The 27,955-nt window shown below is 46.4% G+C and overlaps 1 long non-coding RNA gene across 1 annotated transcript; it reads right to left on the bottom strand.

Moving 5' to 3' along the window:
• Positions 1-21,568: 21,568 nt before the first annotated feature.
• On the bottom strand, positions 21,569-26,610 carry LOC122710210. Its single transcript, XR_006345852.1, has 3 exons — positions 26,571-26,610; positions 25,591-25,735; positions 21,569-21,814 (listed from the first exon to the last, which is right to left on the bottom strand). It is a non-coding gene; the product is annotated as an uncharacterized LOC122710210 (long non-coding RNA).
• Positions 26,611-27,955: the final 1,345 nt, after the last annotated feature.

Below are 27,955 nucleotides of genomic sequence, written 5' to 3' on the forward strand. Positions count from 1 at the left end.
GGGTGAGACGTGCCTGAGACCGCACAGTTAGGAAGATGCCCATCTGGGACTCAAGCTGACGTTTATCTGACTCCCAGGCTCATCACTCATTCTGGGAACCGGAAACCAGTCATCAATAAAGCTGTGCATAAGGATGAGTTCATCTGGGGTAGAGTAAAGAATGAGACAGTGGAGACAGTGGGGGAGCAGAGGGCAAGAAGGGTGATCAGCACCCAGGATGGAACTTTGGAGGGACTGGAGGGATAGGAAGGAGACCTGGCGAGAGTGTAGTTTGAGAAGCCCATGTGGAGTGAGCACAGAAAAGGGGTGTGATTAATAGTGTTGAACGGAGCAGATCACAGGACCACGGCTAGAGACTGACTGACTCTCTGATTCATCTGTTGAAGTGTATTTCCCAATATGACTATGTCTGAAGGCAAGATTGTTGGATGCAATTGTAAATCAACCCTGAATATTCATTGGAAGGACTGATGCCGAAGCTGAAATTCCAATACTTTGGCTACCTGATGTGAAGGGTCAACTCACTGGAAAATACCCTGATACTGGGAAAGATTGAGGGCAGGAGGAGTAGGGGGGCTACAGAGGATGAGATGGTTGGATGGTATCACTGACTCAATGGACATGAGTTTGAGCAAACTCCTTGAGACAGTGAAGGACAGGGAAGCCCGGCGTGCTGCAGTCCATAGGGTTGCAAAGAGTTGGACATGACTGAACGACTGAACAATAACAAAGGTTACATGAGATTATAAGGGTGGAGCCCTGATTCACTAGGGCTGGTACCTTAAAGAAGAGGAAAGGATAGCAAAGCTCTCTCCACCATATGCGTGTTCAGCTGGAAGACAGCCATCTGCAGGCCAGAAAGACCGCCCTCACCAGAAACTGATCCTGGGGACACCTTGATTTGAACTTGTGGCCTCCAGAACTATGAGAAGTACACTTTCGTTGCTTAAGCCCTGCATTTGTGGTATTTGTTAGGGCAGCCCGAGCAGACAAATTCCAGGAATTGTGGAAGTATCCCTGGGGCAGAGATGGCCCAGAGCCTCCTATTTGAACTTCCACTGTTCCAAGACTCATTTGTGAAACAACTTTTGTGATCTGATGAAATGCAGGCAGTATGAAAGCACCCAGACTACATTCACCAACGTTGTCCCTGCTGACGGCTGTACCTCTGCTGATGTGGCGCCGACCCTGCTCCCAGACCCTTCTGGGTGGTGTCCCAGAAACAGGTCTTCCCAATGGAGTTCTGTCTCACTTTTGAGAACAAAAGCTATACCGCCTGGGGATGGAGCACTTTCAGTCCTTCCAAAGCGTGAGGCCAGTGAAACTACAACATGGCCTTTGCAGCTGATCTTTGCTTTTGGAAGCAAGTAGGTACAGTGGGTGTTTGAGGTCACTAACTTTAGAAGGAAGGGCTGGTGTGCCGAAGGGGCTTTGTTCTCAAGGATGAGGGGTGAAGACACATGGGTTTGATTTCCTTCTCAACCAACAGCCTCTCTGAGAGGCCAAACTGGAAGTGCTGGTGTGTGTCCTCTTGTTCTCAGACCTTGTCTGTGGAGTTTACATTGCCTTCTATTTGTCAACAGAAAGACCACCATCAAAAGTAATGCCGCAGCAAGTGGCACCCCACTACTAGCAGCAGACACTGCAAGGGGAGTTCAGTCCCTCCAATCAGGCAGAGTTTGGGATTGTAACCACGTGTTCTGGTGAAAAAGGGGGGTCCTTCAGGGATGTGGCATCTTGGCATCCTTCATGTTCTTTTTTTTTTTTAAAAAAAAGGTGCTTCAGGTGAAGCGGGAAGAGCAAAGGACATTTATTTCTGACCAGGTACAAAAACTTTCACATATGGAAACACTACCCCCTTCCTTTTTTTGGAGTCTACTTTTCAAACCGAAAATAAATATTTCCCTTGAGAATTTAGCCTTAAAGAGGGTAATAGCAAAGCAACATTTTATTTGCAAGTAATACACTTCATTTATTAAAACCTGCCTTGAAAATGCATTGACATTTCGAGGATCCTTTAGTTATACTCTTTGCCTCCCATTCATCTGGGAATTGTTGTTTGTCTTTGGACGTGACATTAATAATAATCATGCTCTCTGGGCATTGCAGGTATGAATATACCTCCACATGATAAAAAGATCCAATTATCATCAAGGTATTGTTCAACATAATTGGCATTTTCTTTTTCTTACTTTTTAGTAAAATAAATAAGTGATGTATGGCCAACACATTCAGTAGCTGTATTATCTTCTGATTAATCCAAGTGGTCCCTTTCCAGACCATTCCACAAAGGCGGTTCGCAACTAGTGAGCAGGCTGCCGCCTTGTGTCTGGGTGTCTTCAAACCTTTCCCCTCCTGACAGGACGGGCTTCGAGTGCTGGTGCAGATGGAGCAGATGGCACAGCCGTTTATCCTCTTAGGCCCCTCGTTCCAGGCGAAACCCGCGTGCTTCATCCCTGGCTGGGTAATCCCAAGTCCAGCTAGAAGTGAGGACAGAAATGTTTGCCGGGCCTGAGCTCATCCCACGTCTCTTTGCTCTTGAAGCCAGACTGGCCTGTTCCTTGCAGGTCCGTGGGGAGGCTGCAGTGTCCTTGAATTTCTGATTCACTCTTCCTTGGCTGAGTCCCTGGAGGCTGCAGGCAGCCACACTGGGGGACACTGTCCTGCCTCTGCATCCTTACCCTCCCAGATCCCACACACCATACCACAAGCACAAACACTGCCACACACACACACACACACACATTACACCCTGCACATCATACCACACACGCATCACACCAAACCACATGTACAAACACTGTCCACACATGTACACACACAGCACACCCTACACACCACACACACACACATCACACACATCTTACATACCATACTGCATACACACACCATATCATGCTCACACCCACATACATACACATCACACATATGCACACATCACACACATCTTACATATCATACCACATGCACCTCACCAAACCACATGGACAAACACTATGCCACATATGCACACACAGCACACCCTACACACACACACACACACACACACACATCACACACAGCCTACATATCATACCACACACACATATGCACACATCACACACATCTTACATACCATACTGTACACACACACATCATATCATGCTCACACCCGCACACATACACATCACACACAAACACCACCCCCCCACACCACACCCCCACACCCCACATATACCAGTGTACACATGCCATGCCAAATGCACAAGTACACAATGCATATACCATACCACACCACACACACTATACACAAACACCCCCCCCCCCACTTCCCTCCTCCATCATACCCCACACTCCCACATCTGAGGTCCAACCACTGTTTTCTTAGCATCTTCCCTGACCCTTACCATGGAAGGGATTCCTGAGGCAGAGCCCGCGAGGTTCCCTCCCCAGGAAGGGCCCGTCTGAGTGCAGCGAGCATGAGGGAATGCGTCAGCCGCTTCTCCCGCCAGCCATCCATTCCCTGCACGTCTGTCTTCCACGATGCACCAGGAGCTCTTCTGATCTTGCAAGGAGGTGGGGGTGGAATGAGGATGGGGAGAGTTGGCACAGCCCTGTTTCCATGGGGCTTGGGGTCTGGGTAATGGGGACGCTGAGAACATGTCAGCGAGAAGGACGGTCACAGCCATGAACACAGGGACGAGTGGAGACCTGGGACCCTGAAGCTGCGTGGGGAGTGCTGGTGGCAAGAGGAACGCTAGCCCGTGACTGTGCTCGCTGCAGAGGGCAGAGGGCGGCTGGGAGGACGGCGGTGAGAACAGCGTGGTGTGTCCAGGATGTGGAGGCCTGAGGGCTGGTCAGTGTAGTGTGAGATGTCCGGGGTCGTGTATGCAAACATTCCTTCCCCGAACGTAGAGTTGGTGTGAGGTATGGAGGGTGTGCCTGGAAGCACTGGAAGGAGCAGGAGAATCGGGGATGCTGGACCCCAGAGGAGAGGAGCCCACCGTGGGGATGGAGGGGTGGCCGGAAGAGGGAGCATGGAAGAGAACTGTGCTGGGTCTGCCCAGGGACAAGCAGCTGTGAAAGATAGAGTCAGGGTCATGCTCTGCTTTTCATTTCACTTTTCTAAACTTTCGCTTTAAAATAACTTGGGATTTTCAGAATAGCTGCAAGGATAAAGTTTGCATATACAGTACACTTGGTTTCCTTTTGTGTTAGCATCTTACAAAACCAGAGTCCCTTGGTCAAAACTGAGAAACACTGGTCCAAACTGAGAAACGATCATTGGTAAAATACTATTAATTAAACCACAGAACCCCTTTTCCACTGAGACTCAGTCCATGACCCCAGGGTACATTAAGACTTCCTGTCTCCTTGGTTCCCTCCAATCTGTGATGATCCCTCCGTGGATCCTTATCTTTTATAATTTTGATGAATTTTGAAGATTGCTGGCCAGTTATTTTGTAGAATTTCCCTCCCCCGCTTACCAAGTTTGATGCTTTTCCAAGATTAGGTTGTAGTTAGGGATTTCTGTGCAGAATATTGTGAGATGCTATGCTGTTCTCATCATCAGGGCATGTAGGACCTCAGATAGCTTCCTACCTGGTGATGCTCACCCGGGTCTACTGGTTAAGTCAGTGTCTGCCCAGCCTCTCAATTATCAAGCGACTGTTTTTCCTTTTCCATATTTTTCTTACAAGAGAGTCAATCCAGCCCAGGTTCCAGAGGAGAGAAGTGCTAAGTTCTGGAGATACAAGTGTCCCAGAATTTGTGGGGTTATGCTAAATTCACCACAGTAACCAGAAAGTGTTGTCCACAGTATTATTATTATTATTAGTTAGGAGATTGCCTTTCCTTCTATAAGAAGGTGACATTTTTATTCATAACACTTTTGGCAGTCTCAGGGAAGACGCCTGGCTCATCCAGATAGAGAACTAGAAGAACTGCTCACGAATAGCTGTGGAATGCTATAGTGTACAAAGACCCAGAGGGGCTTGCCATCAAGATAGAAGGCTGACCACACTCAGGCCTCCCTTCTCTCTCCTCACTCCACTAACATGACAGGAAAGGAAAAGAAACCCTATCACCTCATAGAGAAAAAGAGAGCAGGTTGAAGCCAGGGATTAAGTGTCCTCACACATGTTGTGGTGACTCAGCTGAGTGGGTACTGACAAAAAGTGGTTGTCTTTCTGGCCACCCTACTGGGAAAAGCCAAGCAGTCTGAAGGCCAATGGGGCACAGGGATGGAGGGGCTGGAGGAACTGGGAGAACTGGAGGGCCTGGGGGCTGGAGGGGCTGAGGGAGCTGGAACGGCCCCCAGCAGGGGTGGGATGAGCTTCTACACAGAGAGCCTCTAGCATCTCACGTTCCTCTCCCAGGCTGTGCAGAGAGGGGTCACTCTGGCCACTATCACCCAAAAGAGGAGGTATTAAGTTCCTGGGGCTGCCATAACAGGGGGCCACAGAGCAGATAGCTGAGAACAACAGAAATGTGCTTTTTCACAACTCGGGAGGCCAAGTGATGACATTGGGTGTTGGCAGGGCCAGGATCCCTCCCCAGGCACAGGAAGACTCTGTCCCAGGCCTCTCTCCAACTGCTGGTAGTTCCTTGGCTTGTGGCAGCATAACTCCAAACTTCACAGGGTATTTTCCTCATAAGCATGTCTGTGCCCAAGTTTTAATAAGAACATGAGTCATACAGAATTGGGGCCCATCTTAATGACCCCATTTTAACTAACTACATCCGCAAGGAGACTATCTCCAAATAGTGTCACATCTGGAGGTGTTGGGGTTTAGGAATTCAACATATGAATTTGAGGGACTCACAATTTAGCTTATAGTGTGGTGGAGAGTTTACCAGCTGACAGTATGGACAGTCCCCATGTCAAGGACAGTAGACCCAGCAGAGGGCTGGAGAGCGCTATGGGGCTGATATTGAGTGAATATCAGCCTACAAGACTCTGTGTCCTCAGCTTCCTTTCCTGGTTTTGCTTTCACAGAGAGAGCAGCCAGGCCCACTTGTGCTCACCCGGGGAGAAGGTTAGACATTCTCAGACAGAATTTCACCAGGTATTGGTATGTGACTGTTTCTCAGTTGCATCTGGATCATCTCACGGCATCAGTCTGCAAGCCCCTGTGCAGCTCCCATCTTCCCAAATCACATCCAGCACTTTAATGCTTTCCTCTGAGATATGAACAGAGAGCCAAGCATCACAGATACTGGAGAGAGATTGTCCACATCGAAGCCTGAGACTCAGAGAGAAAAACCAGAAAGCAAATATGCAGAAGGAAAAATTACCAGGGAGCTAAAAGAGGACTGAAGAATAAGAGTTAATATTCTTATAAATTAAAGATGGAATTGCATCCATAGATTAAAAAAACAGTATGCTATGAAAAAATAGTTACTAACTATTGGTCAAGAGGGAAGGTAGAATATAGCTATTTTAGACATGAAAGCAAGACCTATCTATCCACACATCCACCTCTCATCTACTGATCAATCACTTGTCAACCTATCCATCCATCCATCCATCATCCAGAAAGCCAGTCATTACCTATCTACTTACCTATCTATATAGTCTGTTCCTGACCCAGAGGTCACACCTGGGTCTCCTGTACTGTAGGCAGATTCTTTACCATCTGAATTACCAGGGAAGCCCTATTATCTATCTATATAGTCTGTTCATCTATCATATATCTCTGTATCTATAATATATTATCTATCTATCTTTTCCCTGAAAGCTGTCTTTGAAAATTACTGGATAATGTACTTCAGCAAAATAAGGAAGAAAACTAGATGAAATGGAATTCGTGAAACAGAGGATCCAAAACAGGACAGAAGTGGGAAAGTCTCAAAAGTCTCTAGGAGAAAAAAACTCTGAATACTGGGAAAAGTTTTCAAGTATTTAACTCATGTATTCAACCTCTTAAAAACTTTTGCTAAGAAGTACATGGAACATTAAGCAAGTGAAAACAAGACAGTTTTTAGTTTCTGGGAAAAAAGCAGTAAAGGTTGTGTGAGAAGTGAGGCACTCTCACTCCATGCGTGGGGAACATTTGCGCCCCAGGTAGATAATGTAAACTCTTGGGAGGGGAGAACCTGGGGAGGTGGCACATGGGGGTGATGGAGAAAATGAGTTCTCACCTTCCTTAGACAATACGATACTCTAGAGTATTGATCAATCAAGAAATAGCAGGATTGTATGTCACATAGAAATATGGAAATAAATATCAGAAAAAAATCTTTGGAAGTTGAAAATGCCTTCCTCTAAGCAGTAGTAATGTTTTGGGCACTAGGCCCAACTTTTTTTCTTTTTTAATAAAAGCTACTTAGAACTCTTTGATTTCACTATGTGGACATACTTTGCTAAAAATAGAGACATGGTTTTATAGCAGAAAGGCGAGTAGAAAAATGTGTACACACAGCTCCCAGAGGCTTAGACACAGTGAAAGGTTTCTGGCAGGATTCTGTGTTGCCTTTTTATTAGTGAGACAGGCCGATAGAGTTGTATATTTATGCTGCCAGAACTGGGAGGAAGCCCTTCTTGTTCCTTGGGGCCATACCACTCCATCTGTCACCCTCTCTTTGAAAATGCTTTTGTGACAGGATGCTTACAGTTCTAGCACCTTGCCCTGATCATTCCTGATGTGAGTCACAACTTTGCCGTTCCCTGCAGGGGCGGGTGGCTCAGAAGCCCTGGGAGCCCTTGTCAGAGGGTGAGAAAGAAAACAGCAGCTCTCTGTTAGTTCTGATAGAGCTGCCATTCTCCACGGAGGAACTTAATTGGTAAAAGATTGCAGGTTGGAAAACGCAGGTCATGAACTGTTTGGCTGTTATATTCGATATCTACTGAGAGACTCCTAGTTTCATCAGCACCCCCTATCCCAACCTCCATGTTTGTGCATCTTAGAGTCTATACCCCATACTTCGCTCACCTTGGGCTTCTTGGAACAGCTTTCTCCACATCCTCCCTCTTGGTATTCTCATCATGATATCCTCTAACTGTCCTTCCATAAGAGCAGAGCCAATGCCACCAGGGGAGAGGGATCTTTATGGCAACATCGAGTCTGCAGCCTCCAGCCCGTGAACTGCCCCATCCCAAACTTGCCTTAGAAAGAGGGGAGACCCATAACACACATGGGAGACACTTTGGGGAGAGAGAGTGAATGGAAGATGACTGCTGATGCTGGTTGGTGAGAGGGTAACAGGCAGGAAGGCCAGGGGTCTCCAAATGGAGGAAATAGGCTGTAAGTGTCAGACATTTTTAAATCTCTCTCTTAAGTGGTAGGAGGAAATAAACTACTAGTGTTATATTTTTCCACCTTCTTCATACAAATTTGAGTACTGTTGTTAATGGGATTCTCAAGGCAAGAATACTGAAGGGGTTTGCCATTTCCTTCTCCAGTGGACCATGCTTTGTCAGAACTCTCCACCATGACCCGTCCGTCTTGGGTGGCCCCACACAGCATGGCTCATAGTTTTATTGAGTTAGATAAGGCTATGGTCCATGTGATCAGGTTAGTTAGTTTTCTGTGGTTGTGGTTTTCAGTCTGTCTGCCCTCTGATGGAGAAGGGTAAGAGGTTTATGGAAGCTTCCTGATGGGAGAGACTGACTGAGGGGGAAACTGGGTCTTGTTCTGATGGGCTGGGCCATGCTCAGAAAATCTTTAATCCAAGTTTCTGTTGATGGGTGGGGCTGTGTTCCCCCCACCCCTCTGCTATTTACCTGGGGCCAAACTATGGCGGAGGTAATAAAGATAATGGTGACCTCCTTCAAAAGGTCCCATGGATGCACTGCTACACTCAGGGTCCCCAAACCTGCATCAGGCCACTGCCGACCCATGATTCTGCTGGAGACTCCTGACACTCATGGGCAAGTCTGGGTCACTCTCTTGTGGGGTCACTGCTCCTTTCTCCTGGGTCCTGGTTTGCACAAGGTTCTGTTTGTGCCCTCCTTCCAGGAGTCATGTATGGATGTGAGAGATGGACTATAAGGAAAGTTGAGTCATAGCAAAAACCCTCTTCCAACAACACAAGAGAAGACTCTACACATGGACATCACCAGATGGCCAACACCGAAATCAGACTGATTATATTCTTTGCAGCCAAAGATGGGGAAGTTCTATACAGTCAGCAAAAACAAGACAGGGAGCTGACTGTGGCTCAGATCATGAACTCTTTATTGCAAAATTCAGACTTAAACTGAAGAAAGTAGGGAAAACCATTAGACCATTCAGGTATGACCTAAAATCAAATCCCTTGCAATTATACAGTGGAAGTGACAAATAGATTCAAGGGATTAGATCTGATAGACAGAGTGCCTGATGAACTATGGATGGAGGTTTGTGACATTGTACAGGAGGCAGGGATTAAGACCATCCCCAAGAAAAAGAAGTGAAAAAAGACAAAATGTTTGTCTGAGGAGGCCTTACAAATAGCTGTGAAAAGAAGGGAAGCTAAAGGCAAAGAGAAAAGGAAAGATATTCCCATTTGAATGCAGAGTTCCAAAGAATAGCAAGGAGAGATAAGAAAGCCTTCCTCAGTGATCAGGGCAAAGAAATAGAGGAAAACAATAAAATGGGACAGACTAGTGATTTCTTCAAGAAAATTAGAGACACCAAGGAAACATTTCATGCAAAGATGGGCACAATAAAGAACAGAAATGGTATGGACCTAACAGAAGCAGAAGATATCAAGAAGAGGTGGCAAGAATACACAGAACTATACAAAAAAAAGATCTTAATGACCCAGATAACCATGATGGTGTGAGCACTCACCTAGAGCCAGACATCTTAGAGTATGAAGTCAAGTAGGCCTTAGGAAGCATCACTATGAACAAAGCTAGTGGAGGTGATGGAATTCCAGTTGAGCTATTTCAAATCCTGAAAGATGATGCTGTGAAAGTGCTGCACTCAATATATCAGCAAATTTGGAAAACTCAGCAGTGGCCACAGGACTGGAAAAGGTCAGTTTTCATCACAATCCCAAGGAAAGGCAATGCTAAAGAATGCTCAAACTATCACACAATTGCACTCATCTCACATGCTATTAAAGTAATGCTCTAAATTCTCCAAGCCAGGCTTCAACAGTACATGAACCATGAAATTCCAGATGTTCAAGCTGGATTTAGAAAAGGCAGAGGAACCAGAGATCAAATTGCCAGCATCTGTTGGATCATCAAAAAAACAAGACAGTTCCAGAAAAACATCTACTTCTGCTTTATTGACTATGCCAAAGCCTTCAACTGTGTGGATCACAACAAACTGTGGAAAATTCTTCAAGAGATGGAATACCAGACCACCTAACCTGCCTCCTGAGAAATCTGTATGCAAGTCAGGAAGCAACAGTTAGAACTGGACATGAAACAACAGACTGGTTCCAAATAGGAAAAGGAGTACGTCACCCTGCTTATTTAACTTATATGCAGAGCACATCACTAGAAACGCTGGGCTGGAGGAAGCACAAGCTGGAATCAAGATGGCTGGGTATCAAGATGGCTGATATCAATAACCTCAGATATGCAGATGACAATACCTTTATGGCAGAAAGTGAAGAAGAACTAAAGAGTCTTTTGATGCTAAAAAGACTAAAAAGAACTAAAGTGAAAGAAGAGAGTGAAAAAGTTGGCTTAAAACTCAACATTCAGAAAACTAAGATGATGGCATCCGGTCCCATCACTTCATGGCAAATAGATGGTGGAACAGTCAGAGACTTTATTTTTTTGGGTTCCAAAATCACTGCAGATGGTGACGGGAGCCATGAAATTAAAAGACGCGTACTCCTTGGAAGGAAAGTTATGGCCAACCTAGACAGCATATTAAAAAGCAGAGACATTACTTTGCCAACAAATGTCCATCTAGTCAAAGCTATGGTTTTTCCAGTGGTCATGTATGGATGTGAGAGTTGGACTATAAAGAAAGCTGAGTGCCAAAGAATTGATGTTTTTGAACTGTGGTGTTGGAGGAGACTTTTGAGAGTCGCTTGGACTGCAAGGAGATTCAATCAGTCCATCCTAAAGGAAATCAGCCCCAAATATTCATTGGAAGGACTGATGTTGAAGCTGAAACTCCAATACTTTGGCCACCTGATGCAAAGAACAGACTCATTTGAAAAGACCCTGATGCTGGGAAAGATTGAAGGCTGGAGGAGAAGGGGATGACAGAGATTGAGATGGTTGGATGGTATCACCGACTCAGTGGAGGTGAGTTTGAGTAAACTCTGGGAACTGATAATGGACAGGGAAGCATGGTGTGCTGCAGTCCATGGGGTCGCAAAGAGTTGAAAACCTCTGAGCCACTGAATATGCAAATTTAAAAAGAGGTTTCTTTTAAAATTCTGTGTTGCCATGAGGATACCTGGTTCCACCTGAACTTAACTTTACTTAAATCTTGAGCTAACCAATGCTTTTTTCTTATGGAAATGTTTGTCTTTAGCTATGTTAATGAACTATGTATTTACCTTAGAGTCTGTCTTTAAGTAGGTTCTGCCTAAGACTCAGAAAGGGCCTGACAAACCTGTATATTTTACTCATACATTGTTCTCCTAATTTATGTTAATAAAACTATATATTTACTGGGAAACCTGCCTTTCTGCAACATTCATATCAATGGTTTTATGGCCCAGGATGACTCACCTGGTGCCATGTTATCTCAAAACGCATGTTGTGGATCAGGGGCCTGGTGCCACTCTGAGTTTTGAGACATCTCCTTTGTATAATTAACAGCTTGCTGGTAGCTATGTAACATCCAGCTTAAGACTAGCAGGGGGTAGTCTTTCTGCCCCCTTCTGATGTCTATGTCAGAAACTTTCTCTATCTCTTTATACTTTGATAAAACTTTATACACAAAAGCTCTGAACGATCAAGCCCTGTCACTGGCCCCGGACTGAATTTTTCTCCTTTGGAGGCCAAGAATCCCGGCATCTTTTGTGGTTCAGCAACAACCTTTCATTGGTTGGAGTAGCAAGACTGGATGCTCATGTTCAGGCGGGAGGAATCAAGCAGGTCCAGAGCCATCATTGCAGCCAACCAGGTGAGGAGTCAGTAAGGAATCCTGATACCTTTTCTACCAGCAATGAGTGCACTTTCCTGTGATTTCTGTGTTCTGGCTCCTTAAGTGTTTGGCGATTCCAGATCCTGGCCACCTTTCCTCCTTTTCAGACACAACTAGTGGCCAACACACTTTGCTCTTACCAGAGTAACTCTGCAGCCTGGGATGGGAAGGCTAAGGATGGGGCAGAGCCTAAGAACCACATTAAATGGTGGAACTTTAGGCAAAGTGCACAACTTCTTTGAATGGCCTTTCAGAGCACTCCTGTGTAGAGTTCTTATGTGCAGATCACATTGTATCAAATAAAATATATCCCACACTTTTGGAACATTCAGATTTTCCAAATTCAAGCCTATTTGTTGAAAATAATAACACAAAACATTCTTAAAGGGTGTAGAGTCTACGGGGGTTGGCTACTCTAGCAGGTTGGAGGGATTACACGGGACATGGGATCCCAGGAAGGGAGCTGACAGAAGTTTTGGGTGCAGCCTATGGGCAGGGTAGAATGTCCAGGGCTTCTCGACTGATAGTGATGTGGGCAGGTCTGTGCCCACCCCTGACTTCCACTGATCTTCAGCTTTCATGGACACCTCTGGTCCAGCCCTAGTCAGCTGTGTTTGAGCAGAGACCTGTCAATGTGAGAGTGTGGGCCCCACAAGTGCCTGGTCAAGAGAAGCCCAAGTTCAGAGAGCCACTCCTGCAAAAAGCCTGAGGTTTGAAAAGTGAGCTTTGAGAGAAGTGGACCAGAGTGAGCACTGGAAGGTGGTGGGGCATGCCCACTCTGCAGGGCAGGTTCAAGATAGCCCAAACAATTCCCCAAAGTTCCCACTTGTTCATCTCCAACCATTGGTGAGGATCTGTTTCATCAAGGTGCGCTATAAGAAGTTGAGCCTGAAGCAAATCACATATGGAAGCTCATTTAGGAGCTGAAGTTCTCATTGGAGAGAAGTTGACCATGCTCAGAAAGTATTCATGGTAACTGGAACTCACTGTGGGGAAAAAGGAACCATAGAGCTATGCATGAAGGATGGTCATAGGACCTGGACTCACAGTGGAGAGGAAGCTGGGAAAATAGTCAGGAGATCACCAATTATACCTCTTAAACTTCTGGCCATATCTGAGCTTGCAGAGAACCCTGGATATGTCCACAGAGGTGCCCTGGTGGGGAGGTCATGGAAGCATCTGCTTCTGTGTAGCCACCACGCTGGAGCAGTGGCTAGCTGGTGGTTCCCTGGGGCTGCCAGATACAGACCCAAGGAAGGTAAGAATTTTCTCCATCTGTCTACCAGAGTTGTGTGCTGCCCTGGGTTTCCCAGATATCAGACCAAGGAACACTTGTGGCCAGTTCACTCCAAACCATGCAGGGAAGGGTAATCTGAGACATAAGCCTCCAACTTGACCAAGCTGAGCAAAAATAAGCACAGCATCATGGCACTCAGTGTAGGGGACTGGGCTTGGTGCCAGTCTTCTCTTGCAGGCCATGCAGACTTCCTGCCTTGTCCTTAACTGGCATTTCCTGTCTGCACAATGAACAGAGGTGTAAGCTAGAATGACAGCCTCCCAGAACTTGTCTCTGACTCCTACACCATTAGACTGTTGCTCCTGAGTATCCTTTGGGGCCATTCCTTGAGAGATGAGGCCAAAGTGTGGGTGCTCTTCTCTCATGTGTCACCATTGACGAGAGTGGCTGGGCTGTGTAGATGTCTCTGGGAGGTCTACATTAATGTGACCACCACCCTGGAGGGTCACCAGGCCAAAACTCTAAGGCTCTGAAAATGCAAATCCAGCCAAGAAAGAAAGGTGCCCTGGTGACACAGGCCAACCCTTTGGAATGTTTCCCAAATTTTTCACTAGAGGGGTGAAGGCTCCCAGGAAAGACAGAGCCAGCTGCCAAGTGTTTGTATAGGCAGTAAGGGCAGGGGCCTGGGGGTCTTGGTGTTTATGGAAGAGAGTCTGGGGAAAGGGGATCAGGGGTTGCCATAAACTCCAGGCTTCCGATCTTAAGGAAATTTGTTGTACTGGTGAGGTCAACAGGCGAGCTTTGATCACAAGCAAAGACTCCAAGATTGTTGTCTACAAAAGCGACTGATTCATTACATCCAGGTCTCTCATGCCAGCAGGGGTCAAACTGAGCAGGGTTGGAGAAGGGAGGAGAGCAGCATTAGCACAGAAGTCACTGCTCAGCCTTCGGCTGCATGTGTGTGATTTCTGCAATGCTCCTCTGGGATGAGTGATCTCTGAATTTGCTCATGAATTTGTAACACTTGCCTGACTTATAACGTTGGGTTATTTGCTGAAATAGTCACTTCTTTTTTGCCCTAGTTGGGGAAAAAAGAGCTGGGTGGTAGCAAGGCTTAGGTGTCACCATGTCTGGCTGTTAAGTCTTGCTTCCTGGGATGGAGAAAACTGGAGAAAATGAGAGGAACTCTTAGGAAAGGGTGAGGGCCAGACACCTACCATTGGCCACAGATATGCCACTGTAGAAATGCCCATCTATTCTCGTCCTTTCTTCCTGGAAGGTTTTCTGGGGCTCACGGCCCACCTGCTGCACATATAGGGGCAGTTAACCCCCTGGGAGCTATTTTTATTCACACTTCCTGTCCCTGGCAGTCATCCCACATGATTTCCTTTCTTTGTCTCTGGTATCACTGCCCAGGAAGGGTGCCCAGAGACCCAGAGTGGATGTTCATCTTGGAAATCATGAAACAAATCTTCCTCTATGTATCTCAGTCCCTAGGACCTCTCTGCCTCTTGGTAATCAGCAGCTATCTCAAGACTACTTCTTTTTCTGTTACTGAAGCCCTGATTTCACTCTGATAACTTTCGGCACAATTGGGTACATATTACGGACTCCTTTGTAGGCAGAGGGCCTGTAAAGTTAGGTCTGACTGAGCTGGGCATAGACTGGTGCTAATCTACCACAACGCATTGCTGTAGTTCATTCAGTCATTCATTTAATCAATGTTTCTTTCCTATCTAATATACATCAGAAATTCTCTTGGAGGAAAAGGCCATGAGCCGATTCCTGCCCTGAAGAGTATGTGGTCCATCAGAGTAGCCAGTCTGTGAGACTAGCAGGGATAGGGCCTCATAATGAGCTCTGGGCTCCTAAGATGCTGGTGGGAACATCCTTCTAGAGGCTGGTGAGATGGGCAGGGAGTTTCTCGGGGAGGAGCTGAGGGAGGAGAGTCTAGGCTGGGCAGAGGAATGGTTTCTCCAAGGCCCTTGGTGAGGACAAAGGATTCCAGTTCAGCCGAGTGTAGAGTATGAGGGGGTTCTGGGAGGGGAAGAAGCAGGAGACCCACGCAGAGGCTGTGATGACTCACCATCACTTAAAGATGGTGAGGTCACAACTAAGGGCCGGGAGAACCCTTAAGGTAGCATGGTAATATTTTTGTCTTAAAAAATGTCTGGTTCTTGACCATTGGGTCCCAGCCTAACTTTGAGGCTCAGTCCCTGCCCTTCCTGCCCACACAGCCAAGCAGGAGTTCTTTGACCTTGTACACTGTCCTGCTTTGGTTACACTCTTCCCTTTGCTTGAGGTGAAACCCACTCATCCTCTGTGCAGTCTTTTCTGATCCATCCATTCTATCCACAAAATTTTGGGCTCTCATGGACCCCATACACCTATCCAAGACCATTTGTGGAAATGGACAGTTGTATGGCTGCATTTTAGGGACATTGTTTGGACTCACCTTTCCTGTATCCTGGCCAAGGAGATCACAGGGACCTAAGTAGGTATGTTAGGAAAGATTATCCAAAATTTAGATAAGGCCTAGAGCATGGCTGTATTTTCCTTCAATGTCAAGCTGAAGCTTTGTTTAATAGACTTAAAATATTATTTCTCTTTTGTTGTTGTTGTCCAGTCTCTAAGTTGTATCTGACTCTTTGTGACCCTAATAGACTGCAGCGCATCAGGCTCCTCTGTCCTCCATGATCTGCCAGAGTTTGCTCAAATTCATGTCCACTGAGTCAGTGATGCTATCTAACCATCTCATCCTCTGCTGCCCCCTTCTCCTTTTGCCTTCAGTCTTTCCCAGTATCAGGGTCTTTTCCAGTGAGTTGGCTCTTTGCATCAGGTGGCCAAAGTATTGGAGCTTCAGTTTGAGCATCAGTCCTTTCAATAAATATTCAGAGTTGATTTCCTTTAGGATTGACTGGCTTGATCTCCTTGCAGTCTAAGGGATTCTCAAGAGTCTTCTCTAGCACCATAGTTTGAAAACATCAATTCTTCCATACTCAGCCTTCTTTATGGTCCAACTCTCACATCCCTATATGACTACTAGAAAAACCATAGCTTTGACTATATGGACCTTTGTCAGCAAAGTGATATCTCTGCTTTTAAATACACTGTCTAGGTTTGTCATAAATCTTTTAATTTAATGGCTGCAGTCACCATCTGCAGTGATTTTGGAGCCCAAGAAAATAAAATATATATACTTCCACATTTTCCCTTTCTATTTGCCTTGAAGTGATGGGATCAGGTGCCATGATCTTAGAATTTTAATGCTGAGTTTCAAGCTAGCTTTTTCACTCTCCTTTTTAACCTTCATCAAGAGGCTCTTTAGTTCCTCTTCCCTTTACGCCATTAGAGTGGTATCATCTGCTTGTCTGAGGTTGTTGATATTTCTCCCAGCAATCTTGATTCCTGCCTGTGTTTCATCCAGCCCAGCATTGCACATGATATACTCTGCATATAAGTTAAATAAGCAGGGTGACAGTATACAGACTTTTTGTACTCCTTTCCCAGTTTTGAACCATGGGAGTAACCCAGTTGTTCCATGTAACATTCTAACTCTTACTTCTTGACCCATATACAGCTTTCTCAGGAGCCAGATAAGGTGATGTGGTATTCCCCTCTCTTCACAGTTTGCTGTGATCCACACTAGAACTGCTCTATCAGCACATGGCTGTTGATGCCTTGATATGTGTCTAATGCCATGTGTCAAACTGACAGTATCTTAAATGTATTGGATTAAATAAAATATACTCTCAAAATTAGTTTCATCTATTTGTTTCTAATTTTCAATGGGGCTACTAGAAAAACCTAAATTATACACCTGACTCATGTTGCATACTATCAGATAGTATTTCTCTAGAAGACAAGTCAATTGTCTAAGTTTATTGTTTGCTCTTATTAGTGAAGAGCTCGAACTGTGAAATACATGTTAACTTGTAGATAATTGCTGGTAGAGATTCAAATGATTTCCGCCTAGTAGGAGAGATAGTTTCTGTTTTATTACCCTGTAGTATATCTACCCGATTTGTCTCTAACTTAAAAAATTAGATCCCTTGGAGAAGGGAATCCATTCCGGTATTCTTGCCTGGAGAATTACATGGACTGAAGAGCCTGGTTGGCTACAGTCTATGGGATCTCAAAGAGTGGGACACAATTGAGCAACTAACACTCCTTAAAATCTCAGTCCTTTAAATGCTCTTTGAACCAGCTTTGTCATCTTATTGGTTCCCTCTTTAATGAGTGAATTTAATTATGTCTTTTACACATGTTCATTCTAAAAAAAAAAAAAAAAAGAAACTATCTGGGCACTCTGTGAAGAAGAGACCAGAGACGGACAGGTCTGGAGTGGGGTAGCCTGTATGTAGGGCTTCTGGCAGCTTGGCCGGAGTGGGAGGGAGCTGAGAGTGGAGCGAGGTGAAGGAGGTCAGGAGGGAAAATGGACAGAACAAGAGTGTGGTCACCGTGCAGGAGGGAACTGGATTGAGCTGAGAAGAGGGAGTGAAAGAGGTGAGTCTTCATCAGTTTGGGGCTCCAGATTGTTCTAAACTTGGGGTTCAGGGAGCTGTTGGGGTCCTGGCCATGGTCCGTTTATTTTCATACTTCTTCCTCTCTGGGTTCCAACTCCCATAGTGCTCTAGGGTCTCACCTTAGGTTAGGGTCTTGGAACAATGGTGAAGCCATGATGGCTCTGAGAATCTGTCTCAATTTGTCTGTAAGGGAGCAAGAAGGTCACCCCAGGGCCCTACTCTGAGGAGCAATGCACTGCAATGCAGGGAATGAGGTTGCGGGTCATGCCCCCAGAGCCTGGGCACCTGGGTATCACCTGGATAGTGACACACGGCCACTCTGAATCCAGGTTTGGGTCGCTTTAAGAATGAAACGACGACAGATGGCATTGAAAGGTAATTCTTGGAAGTCAGATAGGAAAAAGCACATACTGTATGAGTCTATTTATATAAACTACAAAACAGGCAAAGCTGATCCATGCTGTTCAGAGTCAGGAGAGCTGTTATTCTGGGCTTGGAGCCTGGAAGGGAGCAGGCAGGGGGTGGCGGGTGGGGGCTCTGAATGTTGAGTTTTTTAGCTGGTGCTGGCTTCACAAGTGTGTCCAGTTTTGTGAAAATTCATCAAGTCATGCTCTGCACTCCCCACCTGCTACCTCCATCCCAACACACAGCTTCAACAGAAATGCTTTCCAAAGGGTGACCGTGGGGCTCCCCTGGAAATGCTCACTCTGCATGCTGTAGCTGTGTAGACAGGCGAGCTGTCTGAAGGCGGGTCCAGGGAACCTCAGAGGACATCAGAAGTTCCAATGGGCTTGTTGCTGATTTCCAAGCAGGCAAAGGATGTCACAGTTTTTCTGAAACAATAGAATTTGGGGCCAAGTCTCCTCCTCTTCTGACAATTTAGCCCACAGAAGTTCTCAGAGGATCAAGCAACGGGTGGGTCTCCAGCTAGAAAGGGTCATGACTTCATTTAACTACAACTTAAAAACAGTGTCTTCAGAGGGGACCATGGTTCACTTCAAGTGGCGTGAAACCGACCGGAGGAGCACAGTGTTGGCAGCAGGTGTCAGCAGGCACCTCCAGGGAGCTGGAGAAACCTGCTCAGAAGGCCATGGTCCTGGGCAAGGCTGCTTTTGCTGAAGGAGTCTCATTTGAATGGGGGTGATCACACACAAAGACCAGTGCCTGACCTGCTGAGCCCTGTGTTCCTGGGATGCAGTGGTGTGTCACATGCAGTCCAACCTGCCACATTTGAGTGCTTTCTGCCTGTGTGTGGGTCTGCGAGTGCCCGACTAGGGATGTAGCACAAACCTCCCGGACACCCACATTTGTGCCTCGGAGTCCAGCGCTTGACTCCAGACCCAGCTGATGCGGTCCCTCTGCCTTCACAGGGGACCTCAACTCCCCCTGCTTCCAGCCTCAGCCCTGACACCTGAATTTCTTGAATTCGGCCCCACTCCCAGGGACCTCCTGCACATCAGGGTGGTGGGGCCATTGGCTCTGGCCAGCGTCCAGGGAATAAGAGAGCGCACCCCTTGCCTGGTGACTGGGCATGTTCCAGATTCTAGCTGCTGTCAACTATGCCCTAGAGAACAGAGGGTACAGGGTGGCTCCCCTGCTGATGGCAGTAGACAGAGTGTGGACGGCAAGTGAACCTTGTTATTGCTGCTGTCGAGGTGTTGCAGCTGTCATTGCTGTGGGACCCCAATCAATCACCTTAACACCATGTCTTCCTCTTGACCCCCTAACCCCAGCGATGACTCCTCCCAGTCCTCCTAAGTCCACTCTGAAGCCTGGGAGCCCTCGCCTTTCTCCAAGCCCTCCCCTGCTCAACCTCACACTTAGTATAAAATCCAAACTCTGAAGTCTGGCCCTGCTGACTGGTCCTCCAACCACTGTCCACCCCTCCCAGGAACACCCATCTCCCTACTCCACTTCAGACCAGGGACTCACTTGTGTCCCAGCTCTTATCAGGTTCCTCTGGTGACCATCGCACTCCTTGACTGAGGTCCAAAACACAACCTCATTAACATAACAAGAGACACCTTTATGCTTTCATTGTTTTGGAAATCCCAGGATATGAGATGCTCTGTATCAGAAACAGAGATGAATACAAAGATATGTATTTCTTATTATATCACAGCTGTCTGTCTGCCACTCTATCCAGCACTGCAAAATCTGTCAGTCCCAAGAAGTCTATGGTCAGGGTGAGGGGTAGTGAATCCACGTGGTCCTGGGATCAGAGGGGAGGGCTCAGGGTGTGGAGGCTGCTGCTGTTTTGAGAATTTACAGCTGGAGTGACCGTAGTTTCAGGCTGGCACCACCTTCACCCAGCTCAGATGAGAACTCTGTTGAGAGCTGATGGAGAGAGACAATACCTGCGTGAACCAGGAGAAGCAGCAGGATGGCCCTTCTGATATATATCAAGATGCCTGGTACATATAGGATCTTGTTAATTTCTTGGAAGTGTCACAGTGACTTCATCACTAGACATAGTTATTGTTCCCCTGGCCTTCCCTGATGGCTCAGATGGTAAAGAATCTGCCTGCAATGCAGGAGACCCAGATTTGATCCCTGGGTCAGGAAGATGCCCTGGAGAAGGGAGTGGCAACCCACTCCAGTATTCTTGCCTGGAGAATCCCATGGACAGAGGAGCCTGGTGGACTACTATCCATAGGGTCACAAAGAGTCAGATACGATTGAGCGACTAACACTATGGCTATGACTCACATTACATAGAGAAAAAAAACAAGGGCTTGGAGAAAATAGGTGGTCCCAGACCCCATGGGTGGTGACCTGGGGAACTGATGTTTGAGACTGGGCCTGCTTACCCTCTGCCCCAAAGTCCTTCGCTCCTACTATTTACTGTGCTAACTTTCACTGTGCTGAAGATATTCAAAAGCTAAGTCTGATAAAGGCTGGGCTCCCCTGCTCCTGTTCTTGGGACTAAGGACTTCTAGAAGGAGTCTGAATGTAAGCCTTCTCTATAGCTCTTCTGAATAAACTGCAAGTTTTCCCACCAAGTATCCAGGACTTCTCTAGTGGCTCATTCAGTAAAGAATCCACCTGCAATGCAGTGGACTGGATTGGATTCCTGGGTGGGGAAGATTTTCTGAAGAAGGAAATGACTACTAACTCCAGTATTCTTGCCTGGGAAATCGTGACAGAGGAGCCTGGTGGGCTACAGTCCATGAGGTTGCAAGAGTCAGACACAACTGAGTGACTAAACCACCAGCACCATCATCAGTGATCAGTAGGATTGCTAAAGATCTGCTTTGGAGAAGGACTAAGACTGCTTTGGGGAATAAGCCTGTTTTGACTCCACTTGCAGCCAGGACAATGGGTGCGGCCAGCCATCTGGGACAATGTAGAGACCTCAGCCTCACACAGGCTCCCCACAGGTAGCTTGTCCCCATGCCAAGCCTGTGCCAGGACAACCAGAGATAGAGTGGATGAAAATGGGGGCAAGTGAGACAAGAGGGGGGCAATGTCCTTTTTCTCCTTGCAGCTTTAGGACCACACTCATGCCTTGGAAGGAAGTACAGTTCACCCACCTCTACCCTTCTGTGACTGCTCTCCAAAGGGGAGGTTCAATCCACTATGCCATGTATTTGACAAGGGATCATAGCCAGAACAGACAAGACACTTTCACATTTCCATAAATAAAAGACTAAAATCCAATTATAAAATGGGCAAAAAACAGACTTAGTCATTTATCCAGATGGACAACAAACGTAAGAACAGGTGCTCATCATTTTTATTCATCAGGGAAAGACGAATGAAGCCCTCAGTTCAGTTCAGTTCAGTCGCTCAGTCATGTCCGACTCTTTGCGACCCCATGAATCGCAGCATTACAGGCCCACCGGTGCAGCTAGAATAAAGCAAGCAGTCCTCGGTACAAAGTGCTGGTGAGAGTGGAAAACAGATCTCTCACACGGGGAATCTGAACATACTAGATCCACTTTGGAAAACTCTCTGGCAGTTTCCAGAAAAATTCAGCGCGTGTATATCCTAGGAGCCAGCGACTGATTCCAAGGTGTATTCTTATGAGATAAAGAATACATATCTTCAGGAAAATGTGTTCAAAAATATTCACAGAGTTTTATTCATTAAAAATGGAAAAGAACTCATCCATTAACAGTAGAACAGATAAAACAATTCACTGCATGGAACACAACACAAAATTAAAAAGAAAAAGAATAAGCTACTGATTCATGCAATAGAAACAAGGATGAATCTCTAAATGAAGGAGGCCAAACAAAAAAGAGCGTGCCTTATACGAGTCCATTGTGTGAAGGTTCAGAATAGGTAAATGAATTGATTGACAGCTCAGAGTGATGGTTACTGCTGGAGAAGGGATGGGGTGTGTGTCAAATGGGCAGAGCCATGAGAACTTCCTAGGGAGAAGAAATGTTGAGCTGGGCAACAAATATTGAGCTGGTACTTACAAGGGTATATACAGCTGTCAAAATTTATGGAACTGTACTCTTAAATGTTGTCCATCTTACTCCATGTAAATGATATCTCAATATTAATAAATACAATCCTACTCAGTAATACCATATTTCTATGGTTATCTTCCACCAGCCCATGAATAAAAGCTCTTGTTGCATAGCATCCCTACCAGCATGTCATAGATTCAGTTTTTTTGGATTTCAGCTATTTTAGTAAATGTGATAGCTAGCTTCCCCAGAGCAATTAATCCAAGAGGTCAAGCAGAAGTTGCAATGTCTTTTATAATCTAGACTCAGAAGTCTAATACTCACCATCACTCACATACCATCACTTCTTCAAATATTCTATTTGTTACATAGGTCAGCCCTGACTTATTGTGGGAGGAAACTATAATATAAACATACACAGTAGAGATAACAGGGAGCGCACCTAGAATGCCAGCTACAACTTTCACAAAGGTGAATTTTCCTCCAAGATGTGATAAGCGCACTGTGCCAAAATTAACTCTTTGCTGAGAGATTTCTCCCAATTAGATCCAAGTGCACAGGGTTAGGGGCAAAGTGAAAGTGAAAGTCATCACTCAGTCATGTCCAACTCTTTGGGACCCCATGGACTGTAGCCCGCCAAGCTCCCCTGTTCATGGAATTCTCCAAGCCAGAATACTGGAGTGGGTAGCCTTTCTCATTTCCAGGGGATCTCCCCCAACTCAGGGATTGAACCCAGGTCTCCAGCGTTGTGGGCAGATTCTTTACCAGCTGAGACACAAGGGAAGCCCAAGAATACTGAAGTGGGTAGCCTATCCCTTTTCCAGTGGATCTTTCTGACCCAGGAATTGAACCAGGATTTCCAGCATTGCAGGCAGATTCTTTTCCAACTGAGCTATCAGGGTAGTCCTCTAGGGTTAGGGGCAGCTGGTGTCAATTGACTGGCTTCCTCTTGTTCTTCCACCTTCTGTCCTGCAGTGAGTGGCATCTCTACCCAGCAAGTATGCAAATAGAAACCTAGATTTCTCCTTGCCATCTCCTTTTCCTTCTCCTTTCATCCTAGTCAACGTTTCTCTAGTTCAATTTCTCTCCTCACTGCCTGTTAACTGGTATATGCTATCACTTCCTTCCTTCTGGAACTTTTACTGCTCCTTGGTCTAATGTTTCTTATTAATGTCAGGCTTTCCTCCTAGATAATAATCCCCATGAGCCCCTGACCAGACCTGCTGTCATCCACTATTGTGTTTCCAACACTGTACTTTCCCCCTGGGAAGTATCAATAAAGTCTTGCCAGACATCCCAGAGCTGTCCCCTTCCATGATGAGTGCACTTGGGGGAGAAGCCTCCCAGAAAGTTAATACCAGAACGTGGCCTGATTATGTTGTGTCTCTTCCACAATTGAAAAGTCTAATTTATTGATGCATTCAGTACCTTTTCCAATTACTTACCCATTGGGTGCCTACTAGTATGCAGGGCTTCCCAGGTGGCTCTAGTGGGAAAGAACCTGCTTGCCAAAGCAGGAGACGTAAGACGCAGTTGGATCCTTGGGTCAGGAAGATCCCCTGGAGGAGGGCACAGCAACCCACTCCAGTATTCTTGCCTGGAGAATCCCATGGATAGAGGAGCCTGGTGGGCTACAGTCCATAGGGTTGCAAATGGTTGGACACAACTGAAGTGACTTAGCGCAGCTCAGCCCAGATAACAGACACTCTGGTCTTAATGAGAGGGAAAATTTCATAGACGCTCCCATCACAGGTGGATGGGACTCCGATGCCTGAAAAGATGAATTCAGTCCTCTACCTGGAGACACATAACAAGGTTGTGGGAGTCAAGAGGGAGATATGTATTTCTCAGACAGGAGAAGACAAAATAGTCAACAGGGAGAGTGGGAAGAGGAACTCTGTGCAAAATCATGAAGGTGTGCACCAAGGGCAAAGACAGGGAAAGTATCTTTTCAGACAGTTTGGTCTTGTGATTGCACACAAAAGGCGATTGGAGGTCAGAGTACAAAAGTCAGAAGGCAACAGGTCACGGCATCATGAGGAGCCTGTGTGCAGCTTTCTGTTTTGGAAACAGGAGGTGGCCAGGGCAGCAGCATTACTGACCCTGTGATGAGGTGGGGGGCTGGGCTCACAGGCTGTCCTGCATATGCTGCTCACGTGTCTCCGATTCCCATCACCACCTGCCCTACCTTTGTCTCAGTTCATGGAATTGTGATGGGCAGATCGACCAGGAACAAGTGAAGGAGTTGTGTCCTCTCTCTAAACAGACATGGGTTAAGGGCGGGGGTGAGTAGCTTTGTCATCATTGCTCCGTACAACCATCCACTCTACTATAAAGAGCTGTAGTCAATAATGCAGAATATTTATTTATCCTACCAGTAGGCACATTTCGGAGTCAACCCGCATGGTAAGCCTGGAGTCAGATGGGAGGAGTGTGGAAAAGAAGGGAATGTGCGCTGACATTGAGGGGACCGTGGGGGGTGGTGTTCTCAGGAAGCAGCCACTTTAAGAAAGGGAGGAGGACAGTTCACAGAAGAAAGAAGTGCCTCAGGGTATGGGGTAGGTTGCTGGTGATCACAAGGGGAACACAGGGGCTTTGGAGAGAGAAGGGAAGTTGGGCCCTGGAGCAAAGACAGTTCTTTCCTTTCTCAGGCTTTGTAGAACTTTGACGAGCACATTCATTGGTTTCAAGCCAAGGCATGTTTCTAGTGAAGCTGCACCCAGAGCCCCGGGGTTTGCTCTCTGTCTGAATTGTCCTCAGAAAGAGTGAGTGGACTGAGTTGGCCTGAGCACATGCTGGTACAGAGTGTTTCTGTTTGACTAAGAACTCGGGTCACTGACCACAAGTGCCTGAGCTCATGCTCGCTGAGATGCAGTTTGCTCTTCTCGCAACTCATAGTACTAGTTACTTTATTTATTTACTTATTTGTGTTTATTTGGGCTTCCCAGGTGATGCTAGTGGTAAAGAACCCACCTACCAGTGCACTAGACATAAGAGATGTGGGTTTGATCCCTGGGTCAGGAAAATTCCCTGGAGGAGGGCATGGCAATCCACTCCAGTATTCTTGCCTGGAGAATCCCATGGACAGAGGAGCCTGGTGGGCTACAGTTCTTAGGGTCGCACAGAGTCAGACATGACTGAATTTACTTAGCACATTTGTTTATTGCTGTCCAAATATAAAAAGACTTTGGCACTTAGAACATCTTCTTGTCTGAGATTGAAGTTCACTTTCTGTACTATTAGCCAAGTGTGGCGAAACATTTCTAAAAGGGTATGACAATAGGGGAAAAGGACTCTGGAAACTTTTCTGTAAAATCAGAATGAATAAGTCACATTCTTACTTGCACAGTGAACTGACGGGGATTGGGAGTTGTTACCTGCAGAACCTTCTCTGTGGACGGGGGAAGATCTTGTGAGACACACCGGTGGCTGGTGACGGAGAACTCCTCCAATTTCAGAACTCCAGTTTACACACAGAAATGCAGCATAGATCACCCTCAGGAGAAAGCAGGTGGATGAGACCTTGAGAAATCCAAGGAAATGCAATTATCCACTCCCTCTACTCATTGTCCAGTGCACTCTGCTCCATGTTACCCGGCTCCCCAGAGAAGCACTGAGTCAAGTAACACGGTAGCCCCACACCCTCTGGGGAGGGCTTGTGCCCCCCTGCGTAGCTCTGCATTAGTTGCTGCATCACGCACCCCATTCCATCCTCCTGCCGCTGGGCTGTTTCAGTGCTAAGTTTGGACATCCCTGATCCTGTGCTCCAGGGACTGTCCACATTGTGGGGAACCCTGATGCTCTGAGCATACAAGAAACAGGTGGCATTTGAAGAGAGAGAAAGAGAGAGAGGGAGAGTGATGCTAACACAAGGAGGCATATCTCTGTGAGATAGTGCAGGAATGGTGGTAGAGAATTAGATGGTTAGATAGCATCGCTGACTCAATGGACATGAATTTGAGCAAACTCTTGGAAATAGTGGGGCTTCCCAGGTGGTGCTAGTGGTAAAGAACTCTCCTGCCAATGCAAGAGATATAAGGGATGCAGGTTTGATCCCTAGGTCGGGAAGATCCCCTAGAGAAGGACGTGGCAACCCACTCCAGTATTCTTGCCTGGACAATACCATGGACAGAGGTGCCTGGTGGGCTACCAGTCCATAGGGTCACAAAGAGTCGGACATGACTGAAGTGACTTAGCACACACTGGGAGATAGTAAAGGAGAGGGAAGCATGGCATGCTCTAGTCCATGGGGTTGCAAATAGCTACGACTTAGCGACTGATCAATAACATCTTTCAAGCCCCAGATTTACAGTCACATCACCAAGTCACCATAGTCAGGGTTTTAGAGCCCACAAACCTGGACTCTGACTTTGTTGTTGTTCAGTCACTCAGTTGTGTCCTACTGCTTGCAACCCCATGGACTGCAGCATGCCAGGATTCCTTGTCTTTCACCATCTCCTGGAGCCTGCTCAAACTCATGTCCATTGAGTTGGTGATGCCATCCAACCATCTCGTCTTCTGTCATCCTCTTCTCCTCCTGTCTTCTATCTTTCTCAGCATCAGGATCTTTTCCAGTGAGTCAGCCTTTGAATCATGTGGCCAAAGTATTAGAGCATCAGCCTGAGCATCAGTCCTTCCAATGAACATTCAGGGTTGATTTCCTTTAAGATGGACTGATTTGATCTCCTTGCAGGCCAAGGGACTCTCAAGAGCCTTCTCCAGAACCATAGTTTGAAAGCCTCAGTTCTTCCATGCTCAGCCTTCTTTATGGTCCAGCTCTCACATCCCTACATGACTACTGGAAAAACCATAACTTTGAAGCTATGGAACTTTGTCAGCTTGCGTATCATGGAGCCATTCCCTGTTGGCATTCTTGTGTCCCCAGCCTGCTCTGAGAATGCCCTAGTCCCAGCTGTCCTTTTGGCCATGGTGACCCATTGGATCCCACTGGATTGAGAAGTCTTCATTCTTTAGGTGCCAGTTGCACTGGTTGGAATCTAGTGGGAGTTGATATTTCACCCTCATCTCTCACTGAAACAAGTGAACTGTCTTTCATCACATATAGCAGAGAGCCACATGTTTAAAAAAAAAATTAGTTGTAGAGGCAAGAGATCTAGTAGTTTCAAGTGAAATGTGCATTAGATGATGCTCAGCATCTACCACAAGGACCCGTTCCAGTCAGCAGCAATGGCTCCTTAAACAGACATTTTCTCCTATGTCATTTTGTGGCCTTGTGAAGACAGTCGAGGACTCTGGGGCTGGAGTGGTATTTCATTATCAGTGCTGGTGCCCAGAGAGGGCGACACGTATTCACATGAAATCTGAAGCTGGGAAATGGAGGGCGGTTCAGAGTCAAGTGCCAAAGCCGAGATGGAGATGCTTTGAGAGCCCAGCAAGACCAGGGTGGTGGGCATCTTGTGACTAGGAGAGCCATGCTCTGAGAAAACTGGAGAATGTACTTCACTTGCTCAAGATCACATAATGAGACAGAACTAGGACTGAGCCCAGTTCTTTTGAAACCCAGGCAGTTTCCACATTAGCTTGCATTTGTGTGGTGCTTTATCATTCCCTGGCAAGTTTACTCAGTCACCTCATTTGATCCTCATAGTAACACAAACAGTAAGGTGTCCACAGATATGCTTACTGTAGTTTATACAGAGTCTTATACTCCCAGTTCTTCCTTTTGCTTGTCTTTGGAGTGGTGGAGGTACTTTAAGATGTCTCCATTCTATACAGGAGATG

Source organism: Cervus elaphus, chromosome 16 (genome assembly GCF_910594005.1).
Source record: "Cervus elaphus chromosome 16, mCerEla1.1, whole genome shotgun sequence".
Lineage (NCBI taxonomy): Eukaryota > Metazoa > Chordata > Mammalia > Artiodactyla > Cervidae > Cervus > Cervus elaphus.